The following is a 14,430-nucleotide window of genomic DNA, read 5'->3' on the forward strand; positions in this document are numbered from 1 at the left end:
CTCCTCCATTCTTCTTCTTCTTCATCCCTCTTCTTCTTCCTTCGGAAATCTGGAAAATTTCCAGATTTCTGACGGAGATTTTCGTATGAAATCTGGAAAATTCCAGATTTCTGACGGAAATCTGGAAATTTTCCAGATTTCCGAAGAAATCTGGAATTTTTCCGAAATCTGGAAGGAAAATTCCAAATTTCTTCAAGTAAGGGAATTTAAAAAAAAGAATAGAAAAAAAGAAGAAGAAGAAGGAGGAAGAAGAAAAAGGAAGAAGAAAGAAGAAGGAGGAGGAGAGAAGGAAGAAGGAGGAGGAGAGAAGGAAGAAGAAGGGAAAGGAAAAGAAGAAAAAGAAAAAGAAAAAGAAAAATTAAAAAAAATAAAATTTCAGAAATTTAAAAAAAAAAGAAGAAGAAGAGAAGAAGAAGAAGAAGAAGAAGAAGGAGAAGAAGAGAAGGAAGAAGGAGGAGGAGAGAAGGAAGAAGAAGGGAGAAGGGAAGAAAAAGAAAAAGAAAAAAATAAAAAAAATAAAAAAAATCGAATTTCCAACCTTACCATGTGCCACGTCAGCATTTTAACACCGTTAAGTCATTTTCCGTTTTTTGGTTAACGGCGCAAACCACAGTCCTTTTTTTTGTAATAACAAACTACAAGGGTTTTTTTGGAACAACATCAAACCACAGGGGTTGTTTTTGGAATTTACCCTAAATAATTTAAATAGTTTCTTTTTTAAAACCAAACAAAATGTTATTAAGAAATTAAAAAAGATTTATTACAAACTATAGAAACCAACAAATCATGGATAGAAAAATCACTAAAGAAACTAGCATTGGACCGAGCATGCCTAGCCATAGCATGAGTCGCTCCGTTCGCTAATCTCGAGATGAAGATCACAGAATAATTTAAATAGTTATTGAGTTTTGTCATAGTATTGTACTATTAGGTACTTGTGGTTTCCTAAATACACTACCACTATGTTTAACAGAGGTGATATACGAGGTGAGATAGGGATAAAAATTGGCTCTTTATATACGTTGTTTGTTAGAGGGGATGTACAAGGAAGGATAGATGGGTCGAACTCCAATTAATTTTATTTTTTTTAAATTTATAATCATAATCAATGTATCTCCCACATGATTTTTTTTCATGTGCGACTAACACGTGACATTGAGTTCCCTTGCAAATAGTTCATACCATCATTTCGGCACCATGAATGATTTTATTATGGTCAAAAGCAAAACTGAAATAATTTTATGGCTTAATATATCGCCAGCTCTCTGAACTTATCCATAATAGTAGATTGGCTCCCTAAACTTTACAAGTGTCTCATCAGCTCCCTAAACTTGCTTATTTCGTATCATGAGCTACCTAAACTTGTCCATAAAATTTATAGAAAAACCATAATACTAACTCTTATTAAAGTGCAAAAATACCCATAACGTTTGGGACAGGAGTAATTTTACCCCTAACGTCTAAAATGGTGCAATATTGGCCGTAACTTTGGAAGCCAAGAGCATTTTACCCCTAACATTGATAAATTGGGTTAATTTGAGAAATAATTCATCAAATTATCTTCTCGGTCATGAATCTTGTCATCTACACTTCACACGTGCATTATTTTATCCGTAACAAATCACAAACATATGTTGGGATGTGGAAAAAAAATATACTATCTTATGTACGAATTGGATATACTATCTTATTTCGATCTCAATCTTACAACACTAACTCTTATAATAGGTTGAAAGGCAGGGGAAGAAAAAATTACCTCACAAATAGATGAAGATGTATTTTTAGAATTTAGGTTTAATAAGTTTTCGTATTTAGTTGTTACAAAATAAGCAAATTTAGGGAACTGGTGAGGCATTTGCAAAGTTCAGGGAAGCTAATAAATTTTTATGGACAATTTTAGGGAGCTGGTGATACGAAATAAACAAGTTTTGAAAACTGGTTAGACACTTGCAAAGTTGAGAGAGTCAATCTACTATGCCTAATTTTATTGACCTATTTTAAAGCTTAATAACCAATTGACCATATAAGCTAAAAAAAAGCTAAAAGACTAGTCAAACTTGCCACATATTATTTGCTTAAATATAAAAGGAATCTATACTATATGCTAAATTTGTAGTTAATAGTACTGATGTGTCATCTCTCTTGAAGATATCTATGGCCGACGTGGCATTTTCTTAAAATACTGTAACTCTTCTTCTTCTTCACAACTTTTCTCCTTAACTTTGCATAACATGGTGATAAAGGGTTCCGAAATAATTACCCACATTCTCAATCTACCCATTCTTTATCTATTCAGATTACACGTTTTATTGGCAGATAATCCTATGTTGGTAAGCTTCTGTTTTTTCACTTTCTGGGTTGTAAATTTATCTCTGTTTTTTTATTCAAAAATTGAATCTTTTTTATTAGGAATTGGAAGAAAATTTCTTAAAGGAATTTGAATTCAAGACAAAGAAATCTGAAAACTGATCTTCTCACAGTGGAGGCGGCACCACAGTCCTTGCCTCTTCTTCACCCATGGGTAATATTTTTTTGCCTCTAAAACTGTAATGAATGCGTTCATCAGTGGTGGCTTTGGCAATTTACTTTCAATTTAATTTTCCTTAATTCTCTAGCACGGTTCTTCCCATCATCTAATAAAATTCCTTATTCTGTAGCACCATTGTCCACTTACAATGTCGTTATCTGCAGGATGCACGCAAATTTCTAGAGCCATGGTTCTCATTATGGATTGACATTATTGTGCGAAGTTCTCTTCTTATTTTGCTCATTTGTTGATCTAATTATCTTTTGGATTAGTAACTGTAAGTCTTCCAATTTCATGTGTTAGGTAAACATAATTATTATTTTTTGGTTAATGTGACATAATTATTTAATAACACATGTTCTTTTCTGAATTGGTTGAATTTGTATGTTACTATGGTTGGGAGAATTGATAGTTTTTTTTTGCCTAATGTTTCTCCAGCCCCCTTAATTTGTCCAAATTGGTTATTTTACCCCTCAACTTATTGAATGTCCTATTTACCCCCTTAACTACATAAAAGTCGTATTTCTCACCCCTCAACTAGTCCATTTATCTCCCCAACTCATAAAATGTTTTATTTACCCCCTTAACTCCATAAAAGTGGTATTTTTCATCCCTTACAATCCGTTATCGAAGGCTAAATTGATAAAAAAATTTAAACGTTAAACCTATATTTATGTTATTTTGTAAGTGGAACCTAAATTGATACTTCCCCAAAAATCATAGGCCTATTTTGGTACATTATCCACTACAAAAAAAAAAGCTTTTAGTAATGGGAAAATCCGTTATTAAAAGTCCAAATACCGTTAGTAAAAGCTTTTAATAAGTGGAAAAGCCCCTTATGGCCCCTTGTTAAACATTGCCTTGCTAAATGTTTTTAATAACGGAAATACGTCCCCTTATTATTAAACTTACAATAATAGAAAATATACCATTATTAATAACTTTTTATAATAATTAAATATCCCCTTATTAAAACTAATTACAATAACACAAAAAACACTTATTAAAAACCTGTTTACATGATTAAAATGCCTCTTATTATTAACAAATAATAATGATTAAAAACCCTTATTAAAATATATTATGAATAATAATCAAATCCCTTATTAAAAATATTTATAATAATAAAAAAACACTTATTAAAAAGCATGTATAATAATAATAACCCTTACTAAAACATATTTATAATGATAAATAACCTCTTTATATTTTTTTTTTAAATTTGCGCAATGCGCTTACATTAAGGAAGAAAGAAAAATTCCCACCAGACCCGGATATGATTCGAACCCATGACCTCCCAAGGCATAGGTAAGTTCTCAACCACTAGGCTAAGAGCTTCACCACTTTATAAATAACCTCTTTATAAAGAGTACTTATAATGATTAAAACCCTTATTAGAAATTATTTACAATAATAAAAAACACCACTTATTAAATAAGAATTACAATAATAAATATTTCTCTCATTAATTTTTTTATAATAACTAAAATTTCCCTTATTATATAAAAATGTCTTTATCACCAAAAAATATATAGTAATAAACAATGCCTTAGTTAAATCATCATTTTTCACAATTAAAACATCTCAACATAAATTAATCATAAAAAAACTACCATGTAATAAAGATTAAAAGATCAATAATTCAATAATTACAATATATATAAAAAAAAGTCTTTGTAAAGTTAGTTTCATCTAAAGATAGAAAATTTCCTATTTACAAAACAAAATATCTAAAAAGTTGTTCGAAAATTTAATTTATCGATCTAGAACCAAAAAGTTGATTGATAATTTTAGTTAGTCCAAAATGTTGCTCGGTCAAGTAGCACAAGGTTGTTGCTCGCTCAAGTAGCATGTAAGAAATAACACAAAAAGAATAAAGTTGAGTCAATCATGTATTTAACTTGTTTATATTAATGTTCTTGTTATTTGTATTTTTTATTCGTTCTTTCTCTTTCCAACTTTTTTGACTACTATAAAGGGATAATAAATACCATTTTTATGGAGTTAAGAGGGTAAATAGGATTATAAGTGGTGAGAAATGTCACTTTTATGGAGTTAATGGGGTAAATAGGATATTCAATGAGTTGAGAAGGGGTAAAATGACAAATTTGGACAAGTTAAAGGGGTGAGAAATACCATTTTTATAGAGTTAAGGGGGTAAATAGGACATTCGATGAGTTGGAGGGGTAAAATGACTAATTTGGACAAGTTAATGTGGCTAGAGAAGTATTAAGCCTTTTTTTTTTGTTGACTTCTCATCATATATTTGATTCATATATGACACTTTTTATAATTTTTCTGTGGTGCCCCTAAATAATTTAAGCATGTTTTGTAATTTATATGCCATGAAAATTAATATTTTGAGGGTGACAACAACTGCTATATGGTTGTAAGACTATGACTTGTGTATGGATTTTATCCGCCTATGTGTAGTTAGCAACTTCAAAGTGGTAAGAAAAAGAAAAAGACAAAAAGGATCACAATTGATATTTATTTGAGTTATAAAGATAACATGGAGGAAGGTAAATTTCTTTTCTAATGATTGGACATATTTATAAGCAATCTGTAACATCATTTCCTACTCAAAATTTAAATGAATAGAACTTGATAATTATCTATATAGAACTTAGGGGTGGGCAAAAAAACCGGTCAAACCGGTAACCGAACCGAAAACCGATGATCCAAACCGGAAAAAGTGGTTAACCGAACCAGTGGTTTTCTTAATGGTGAAAAAAATATATAGGTACCGGTTTCAAGTTAGAGTGTTCAAAAACCGAGTTAACGATTAACCGAACCGTTTAATAAAGGCTTAATACACAAATAACCCCCTGAACTTGTTCAAATGTTGCAACTGCCCCTTCCAACTTTCAATTGTAACAACTTACCCCTCGAACTTGTCTAATTATAACAATTTACCCCTTAAACTTGTCCAATTGTAAAATATAACTCCAACTTGTTGACATGGACTGCAGTTGAAGAAACGCGTGAAATGCAAAATCTGCAATGCTCGTGGAGTGTGATAATAAGATCTTTGGCGTGATACGAATTCGAGGAAATGCTTTTACTGTTGCTTCAAGTACGGGCTAAAAAATTTTCCCAATTTGGGGTTATGTTTTACAATTGAACAAGTTTAAGGGGTAAGTTGTTACAATTGAAAGTTGAGGGGGACAGTTGCAACATTTGGACAAGTTTAGGGGGTTATTTGTGTATTAGGCCTTCAATAAATATAAATTTTTAAAAAAAGATATAGACCATTTGACGACGAAGGCAAGGCAAATATAAATATAAATACATAGATTATACTGCTTAGTATAAAGGGGAAAGTATGAAAAAAATGCTTGTGGTTTGTCCAATTTGCAAATAAAGGCATGTAGTTTACAAATAAAGGTATGTGGTATGTTTTATTTAGAAAACAAAGTATTAAAAATACACAATTAAGTTTTAATTGCAACCAAATACATTTTTATCTTATAAAAAATTATTCTCACATATAAGCAAAACATAACCACCGAAAAAGCAACTTCCTAAATTGAAACAATGAATAATATTGTGGAATTTTATGTTTTTATAAGTGAAACGGATAAAAGAAGAAGAAAGGAATTTTAATTAATTGGTGCTGCTGATAAAATATCAGCTATTTATACAATTAGGAAAAGCCCTAAGGCTAATTACAATATAACTCCCTCAACTATTATTATTCTCTAACACCCCTCCTTAAGATGAAATACTTTTCATCTTGTCTTTCACAACTGTGTTGTTACTAGGTTTATTTCCATTTGCAGTAAAAGAAGATGAAACATCAACACTTTGATACAAGTGCATTTGATTCAAGGCTGAAGCCATCTGAGCTCCTGTAAGAGGCTTTGTGAACAAATCAGCAAGCTGATTAGCCGAAGTAATATACGGAGTATATAGAAATCCTGCCTCCATATATTGTCGAACAAAATGACAGTCGATTTCCACGTGCTTCATCTTCTCGTGGAAAACAGGATTGGTTGCTATATATATTGCAGCTTGACTGTCACAAAACAATGTGATTGATAATTGGGGTGCAATATGATATTCAGCCAACAAATATGTCAACCATTTCAATTCATAAGATGTAATTAACATAGCTCTATATTATGCTTCTGCAGAACTTTTGCTAACTGGCCTTGTTTCTTTGATTTCCAAGACACAAGGCAATCTCCAACAAACACACAATAGCCTGTCATCGATCGTCTAGTAACTGAACACCTACCCCAATCTGAATCACAATAGCCTCTCATTTGAGATAAATCAGAATTGCCTGTGTAATACAAACCCACCGTAAGTAGTGCCCTTCAAGTATTTCACGACATGCTTGGCTGCCTCCATTTGGATACAAGTAGGAATACTCATGAACTGGCTCAATTGTTATGTAGCAAAAGCAATATCAGGCTTGGTAAAGCCTAAATATAACAATCTCCCAACTAATCTTCTATAGCTCTTTAGTTTTTCATAGGCAGGAGATTCTTCATCTAACTTTAACCCTGTAGGGAAAGGATTATCAACACTGTGAGCTTCACTGAAACCAGCGTCCTTGATCAAATCCCTTATATATTTAGACTGTGAAATAATCAACCCTCTATCAGACCTGGCCAATTCAACACTAAGGAAAAATTTATCCTCCTCATATCCTTTATAGTAAAACTTGCATCCAAAGCTTTTTTAACTTCTTCAATTAGTATCATGGAAGTGCCAGTGATTAACACATCATCCACATAGACTATAAGTGCCAAAAAATTCCCATCTTCAGTTTGTTTGGTAAACAAGCAATAATCATGAACAGCCTTTACAAATCCCAACTGTAAAAGCTTTTCTGAAAAAGCTTTGTTCCATTGTCTCCCGGCTTGCTTCAAGCCATACCAGGACTTATCAAGCCTGCAAACAAGGTTACGATTAGAATTGATATACCCCTCTAGTGGCTGCATATATAGTTCTTCTTCAATAGAACCATGCAAATACGCGTTGTTGATGTCAATCTGCTGTATTGGCCAACCATTCGTAGTTGCCACCGCAAGAAACACCCTTACCGTTGTGATTTTAGTGATAAGAGAATAGCTATCATTATAATCTACACCAATTTGCTGATCATAACCTCGAGCAACTAATCTTGCTTTGCATCGATCAACCGATCCATTAAGAGCATATTTAATCTTAAAAATCCACCTGGAAGTAACTGTACGTTTACCAGGCGGCAATTGCACGATTGTCCATGTTTTGTTTTTCTCCAAGGCTGCAATCTCTTCTGCCATAGCTTTCTCCCATTGAGGTTGTCCTTTTGCTTCTTTATAACTTCTTGGTTCATGCTCTTTACTCATAGAGACCAAAGAAGCTTGATAATGATCGTTGTATTGAATAATATTGTCATAATGAATCACTTGATTGACAACAAAATCTTGTAACCACGAAGGTTTTTGAGTGACCCTGGTAGATCTTCTTGCTAGAATTTCATTTTCAACAATTGGCATATTGTGATTAGTTGTCGGTGAGTCAGTTATGGTAATTGCTGATGAAGGAATTTGTGGTGTATTTTCTGCTGAATAATCATCATTTTGAGCACTATGAAGAGGATCAGGAGGTTGTGAAGGCTGTGAAGAGGTGCTTGCTTCAGTATCAGTGAGACCTTGATCATTATCAAGCGAAGACTAAAACAACATTGATGATGTTAAGGGCCTGTCATGTACTGAAACAATAGTGTTAGATAAATAAGAAAAAATATGCTCATTGAAATGAACATCCCTGGACACACACAAACGGTGAGTTTCCATGTTATACATCTTCCATCCTTTTTGTCCAGTTGAGAGCCCAACATAGATACATTGTGCTGACCGGTCATCAAATTTCCCTCTCTGAGGATTGTTGTTCAACATATATCCTTAGCAACCAAAAATCTTCAAGTTTGTCAAACTTGGTTCTTTTCCATATAACAAAAAATGTGGAGATTTCCACTGCAATACCTTAGTCGGATAGATATTGAGAAGTGTAGTGGCATATAACATAGCTTCACCCTAAAAATTTAACAGACAATCCTCCTTGCTTGAGTAATGCGCTCGCCACAGTAGTCAGACTTCTATGCCGCCTTTCTACCACCCCATTCTGCTGAGGTGTGTACACATAAGTTTTCTGAGTGATGCCATGTTTTGCAAACACTAACTGTGTTGAATGCCCAACAAAATTCAGTCCCATTATCACTTCTAACTGTCTTGACTTTAGTATGAAACTGAGTATTTACCATTGTGATAAAACCATCTAGTAATCTTGACACTTGGTCTTTGTGTTTAAATAAAATAGTCCATATCACACGGGAAAAATCATCAACTATAGTCAACATATATCTATCACGACTAATAGATGTTTGTTTATAAGGCCCCCAACAATCAAGATGAATCAGATCAAACACTTGCAAGGTCTTAATGAAACTTAATCCAAAAGAATTTCTAATTTGTTTAGCTCTTAAGCAGATATCACAATCAGCAAAACTAATAATAGAACTCTTAGGCAAATTAAAAACATGTGATAATTTCTCATGTGAGATATGCCCCAAACGTTTATGCCATATTTCGACATCAACATTATTGTCTATAACAGATAAAGACACAAATCAGTTTGGCTTACAACTTTTTGAATTGCATTCCTATCAAAGGAATCTTTAGCAAGATAATACAGCCCTCTCTTCAATCTTCCAACTGTTAATCGTTGATTAAAATTCCTGTCCTGCAAGATACAATATGTGGTCCAAAAACATACTGAGACACCTTGATCTTGTAGCAGTTTACTAACTGACATCAAATTGTATTTGAATTTGGGAACATAAAGCACATTCAATAATTTGAAATTCCCAGCAAATAATACTTCTCCTTGATGACTGACTATTTGAGCCTCACCAGTTGGTAAAAATACTCTCTTAGGGACATCTAATTTGACCATATTCCTCAATAAACCAGCATTATATGTCATATGAGTTGTTTCTCCTGAATCAATTATCCATTCATCAATGCTAAGAGAACTTGAGCAAGAACTGTTACCTGCACATACCCCTACAAATGCTGAAAACTCTTGTGGAAGATAGTCTTGTGTTGTTTTCCCTTTGAGTATCCTCTGTACTTCTCTCTGCACTAGTTCTTGTACAGATTCTTTCTTAGCAGAATTTCCTTCACCTTCTTCAAAATCATCTACTGGAGAAAACTCTTGTTGCTCATGAGACATATGTGCCTGATGGTTAACTGGAGCTGGACCTGTAACTCTCTTTCCTTTAAACCAATCAGGATATCCTTTAATACAGAAACACTCACTCTTCTCATGTCCTCCTTTCCTGCAATAAGAACAAAATTTCTCCTCCTTGCTTTTCACCGAGGAATTAGAATTATTACCCCGATTACCATAATTGCCACCATTATTATTACGATTGACATTTCCAGTTTTTTTATTACTGAAATTTCGATTTCCAGTTGTTAAATTCACAAAATCATTCTGAATAGAAGCAATGGAATTAGGATTTCTCTGCTTTTCGATACGTATAAGCATTGAATAAGCTCTATTGACTGGAGGTAGAGGATCCATCAACAATATTTGATCTCTCACATGATCAAACTCTGGATTTAATCCAGATAACAATTGTATAAGTTGCTCTTCCTGGACCTGTTCCTGTACTAATTTCCTTGCCTCACAAGAACAAGCAATTGGAGGCTTCACAATAGCATATTCATCCACATTCGTTTCATTTTATTGAAGAAATCAACCAGAGACATACCTCCTTGATTCAAGCTACAGATCTCTTGACGCAATTGAAAAATCAATGGTCCATTACTCTCGCCATATCGTTCCTCCAGTTCCGCCCATAATTTTCTGGCTGTTGGTGCGTACAAGTACACATCGGCTAAATCTCTAGACATCGCATTTATAATCCAGGAAAAAACAAGATAGTTCTCTCATTTCCACTTGTTGTATGCATCTGAGGTCTTATCTGCTGGTTCTTCATCTTGAAGAATATGATTTGACTTGCGTTTGGCGCTCAGAGCGAGCAACATCAATCTCCGCCATGGTATGTAATTAGATCCATTCAAAATTGTGCTGACAATAACAAGTCTAGGATTATCATTGCTATTGTTGACAGTTGATGAATTCGAGTTTGAATTCATCGTTGAATCGCCTTCTCCTTCTCTAGAATCTGAATTGCGATTGTTATTGGAATCGCTACTTTCAGATCTCCCTTCCGATTCACTCAAATCTTCTTCTCTTATATTCTGACTAGAATTCAACGCATCAACATACAATTTGCGCTTTCTAGTCATGAGAAATCTTAGTGATGAGCATCAAAGGATCTGCCATTGTTGCTCTGATACCATATAAGTGAAACAGAGAAAAGAAGAAGAAAGGAATTTCAATTAATTGGTGTTGCTGATAAAATATCAGCTATTTATACAATTAGGAAAAGCCCTAAGGCTAATTACAATATAACTCCCTCAACTATTATTATTCTCTAACAGTTTTTTACTAATTTGACAGGTTGTGAACTAAATTAATATTTAAGTTCATTTTACACAATTAAAATTTGATTTTTGGATCCGTGTTATGTCAATAAATAAATGTAATTGAAAAAAAATTTAAAAAATTCTCTTAATTGTCATCAATTACTTATAAGTTTAATTTTAGATACTTTGTTTTGTAAAAAAAGCATATTACGTACCTCTATTTGTAAATTTTGAAACCACAGACCTCTATTTGCAAACAAGGAAAACCATGAGCATTTTTTTCGTACTTTACCCTAATATAAATACATAGATAATAACATAGATTAATATAAATATATAACATAGATTATACTGCTTTATGTTGTAATAAGTATTTTGACGAAATATTATTTATATTTCTTTATGTTTTAAATGTAAACTTGATGAATTGTTTTTTAGTTCGGTACTTATGTTTGAATTCTAAACTTTTATATGAATTCGTTTCGTTTAAATTTTTGAAATTATGTGTATTTTAATATTGTTGAAAAATTTAGGTTTGAGTAAAAATTTAACCGTTGATTTTTGGTTAGCTAGTGAGAATTGGTTAAAAACCGTTAACCGAAAAACCTAAACAAAATTAATGGTTAACCGATTGATATGGAGCGGTTTCGGTTTGGATGGTTTAAAAACCGTTGATAACAGTTCGGTTAATTTTTTTGCCTAATGGACCGGTTAACCGAACCGTGCCCACATGAATGGATGTTTTTTTAATTATTTGATTGCAATTTAAATTTGTGGATATTGGTCTCTTCTACTTTCTATGAAACTGGGTTTAAAATAATATTGTTAGTTGGTCTATCTGTGCAAACAAAAGTGTGTGAGTAACCGTTAGATTATTTAATGGTTGTACCAATTACATGCATTTGTGTACAAGAGATTACCTACATCGGCATGCATATATTTATTCATAGTTCAATTAGAAAATCATTCGTACTTGCTTCTATAAGTAGTTATATAGTTGAAGTAGTTTGATTTTCCATACCCAGTGGCGGAGCTAGGAGCTAAAGGTCGGAGGGGATAGACCGTAGGCAAAAAAACATGTAAATATTACTTCAACGTATTTATAAATAATTATATGGTGCAAAAATACTTTAACGTTTACATCCAGGAGCAATTTTACATCTAACGTTTAAAATGGTACAATTTTACTTCTAACATTGGCAGCCAAGAGCAATTTTATCCCTAATATTGACAAGTTAGGTCAATTTTAGACATCATTACACAACACAGACATTTTATTCGTTATTCTACACTAATTGCATATCCGTTTCCAGAAATTTATGCACCTTGTTCCTAAATAACATAAAAATAACCACCCGAAATTAAAGTAAATTAGAAATTAAACCCTTAATTAAAATCTCTAAATTAGAGTTCCTAAATTAGATTAGAAGTTCATAAATTAATTGTAAAGAATCTTTAAGTAAAGAACATATTAATAATAATCCCCTAATAATAAACTCTATTTTAGAAATTATAAAATTAAATCTAGAAGAGAAATAAAATAAAGAATGAGAAATATAAAAAAAAAACTTATTTGAAAATTGGAGGTTAGAAGTTGATTGAGAGAAAAAATTGAGCACAATTAGAATTTAAAAAGAAATATGGAGTGATTTTGGAATTTTTCCAAATTCCACCCCTTTCTTTTATGCCTGCGCGTGAAAGGTTTTTAATTTAAACCTTGGTATTTGTTAAATATGGTAAGGGCAAATTAGTCCGTCTCATCTATTTTTCATTTAAACCTAAAGGCACAAAACGACGTCGTTTTGTGCCTTTAGTTTTAAAAAAATAAACAGATGGGAAGGACGAAATTGTCCTTCCCATCTGATGGTTGAAGAAGAGGATATCCCTCTTCTACAACCTCTGCCATGGCCGGAGGGGCTCCGGCCATGGCAGAAAATCGCCTAGTCAGGGGTGGAAAACACCATTGGTGGTGTTTTCCGACGGGCCGGAGGGTCGGGAGACCCTCCCCTACCCCTACCCCTGGCTCCACCCCTGTCCATGCCTATAGTCAAAGGAAGTTTGGTCTGCTAAAAGAGTCCATAGTCCTACTCCTAGGCAAATAAAAATCATCATTTTGCTTCTAAGTCATTTTGCTTCTAAGGTAGGATATTTGTAATTCTCTTATGTGGTTGAAAGGTGGGAAGGTGGTGCTGTTAGATCAGGAGGCGCGTCTTGCACTACATACATTGTAACTGTGTCATGAGAATTGTCAATTTTCCCTTTTCTTTTTTTGCATTTTGCTTTAAGAGTATGCAGAGTTGAGCAATTGAGATTTTGAGAGTGGAAGGAGGAGTTTGAAATGAATTATGCAGGAAGTGTTTATAGCAATTGTAAAGGTTCTATTGAGTGACATGTAGGTAGGCAGCGTCAGATCTTAATAGAAAATCTATGATTGAGCTTTAACTATAAGCTTGAGTTTTTAGTTAAAACAGTTTCATGACATGGTATAAAAGCGAGTTTGACCAAGTGGTTTAGTGTTCGATTCCTAGCAGTTCCACTTGTTGATTAAATTGCATGGCATGGTATCTAAGTCTCTTAGACTAAGCGGTTGAGGGTAACGATTCCATGACAGGCAGTATATTAAGGATGCTTTTGGTGTAGGTGACTCTGTCATGTTTGCCTCTCAACTTTGTGTACATAGTAAATAAATAGATTTTGAATTCTCATAATGTTGGCATTCAAATCAAAACAATCTTTGTATATGTCCAATTCATATTAAACTTTGTTCAATTTGATAGTAACACCAAAACTTAATTAAAGTCCAATCTTTTGCACTATTGAGAATCAATTTCACTTTCAGATCATGTTAGAGAGAGAGGGGTGACTTAGAGAGAGAAAGAAATTTAGAGAGAGATGTTAGAGAGAGAAATAAATTTGAAGAGTGAGAAAGAAATAGAGAGAAGAAGAAAAAGAGGTGGAGGGATAACAGAGAAAAATGATAAATTGATTTTTTTTTTAATTTGTGGGTCCCACTTTACTAGTTATTTGAATGAAAATGATGACTTGTCATGTTGACCGGTCATTTTTACCGGCTATACATCAAAGTGGGAGGATCGTATACATTAGTGAGATAAATTGAATATTGTACATCACTGTGAAATGAGGAAAAAATTGAAATTTACCCGAGAATTTGTATGACAGGAAAGAAAAAATACAAATCAATTTATATTTTGTAACACAAAAATAAATGTTAATTTATCTTCACCTGCCATAATTTTTTTATTTTTTTATAGTCATATCCCTATATCATAAATTTTCATCTTACATGCTAGAAAAATATTTTCACAATAGTTACCTTCAATTTGGATCCAAAACTTATACTCACTTCGTCCCAAATCTGAATATGGAAGCTTAACAATATACTTTAAC

The 14,430-nt window shown here is 32.9% G+C and overlaps 1 long non-coding RNA gene across 1 annotated transcript; it reads left to right on the top strand.

Annotated features, from left to right (window-relative positions):
- Positions 1-2,204: 2,204 nt before the first annotated feature.
- LOC136222908 (uncharacterized) lies at positions 2,205-2,853 on the top strand. Its single transcript, XR_010685738.1, has 3 exons — positions 2,205-2,330; positions 2,410-2,521; positions 2,692-2,853. It is a non-coding gene; the product is annotated as an uncharacterized lncRNA (long non-coding RNA).
- The last annotated feature ends 11,577 nt before the right edge of the window (positions 2,854-14,430 follow it).

This window comes from Euphorbia lathyris, chromosome 3, assembly GCF_963576675.1.
Source record: "Euphorbia lathyris chromosome 3, ddEupLath1.1, whole genome shotgun sequence".
NCBI classification, from domain to species: Eukaryota; Viridiplantae; Streptophyta; class Magnoliopsida; order Malpighiales; family Euphorbiaceae; genus Euphorbia; species Euphorbia lathyris.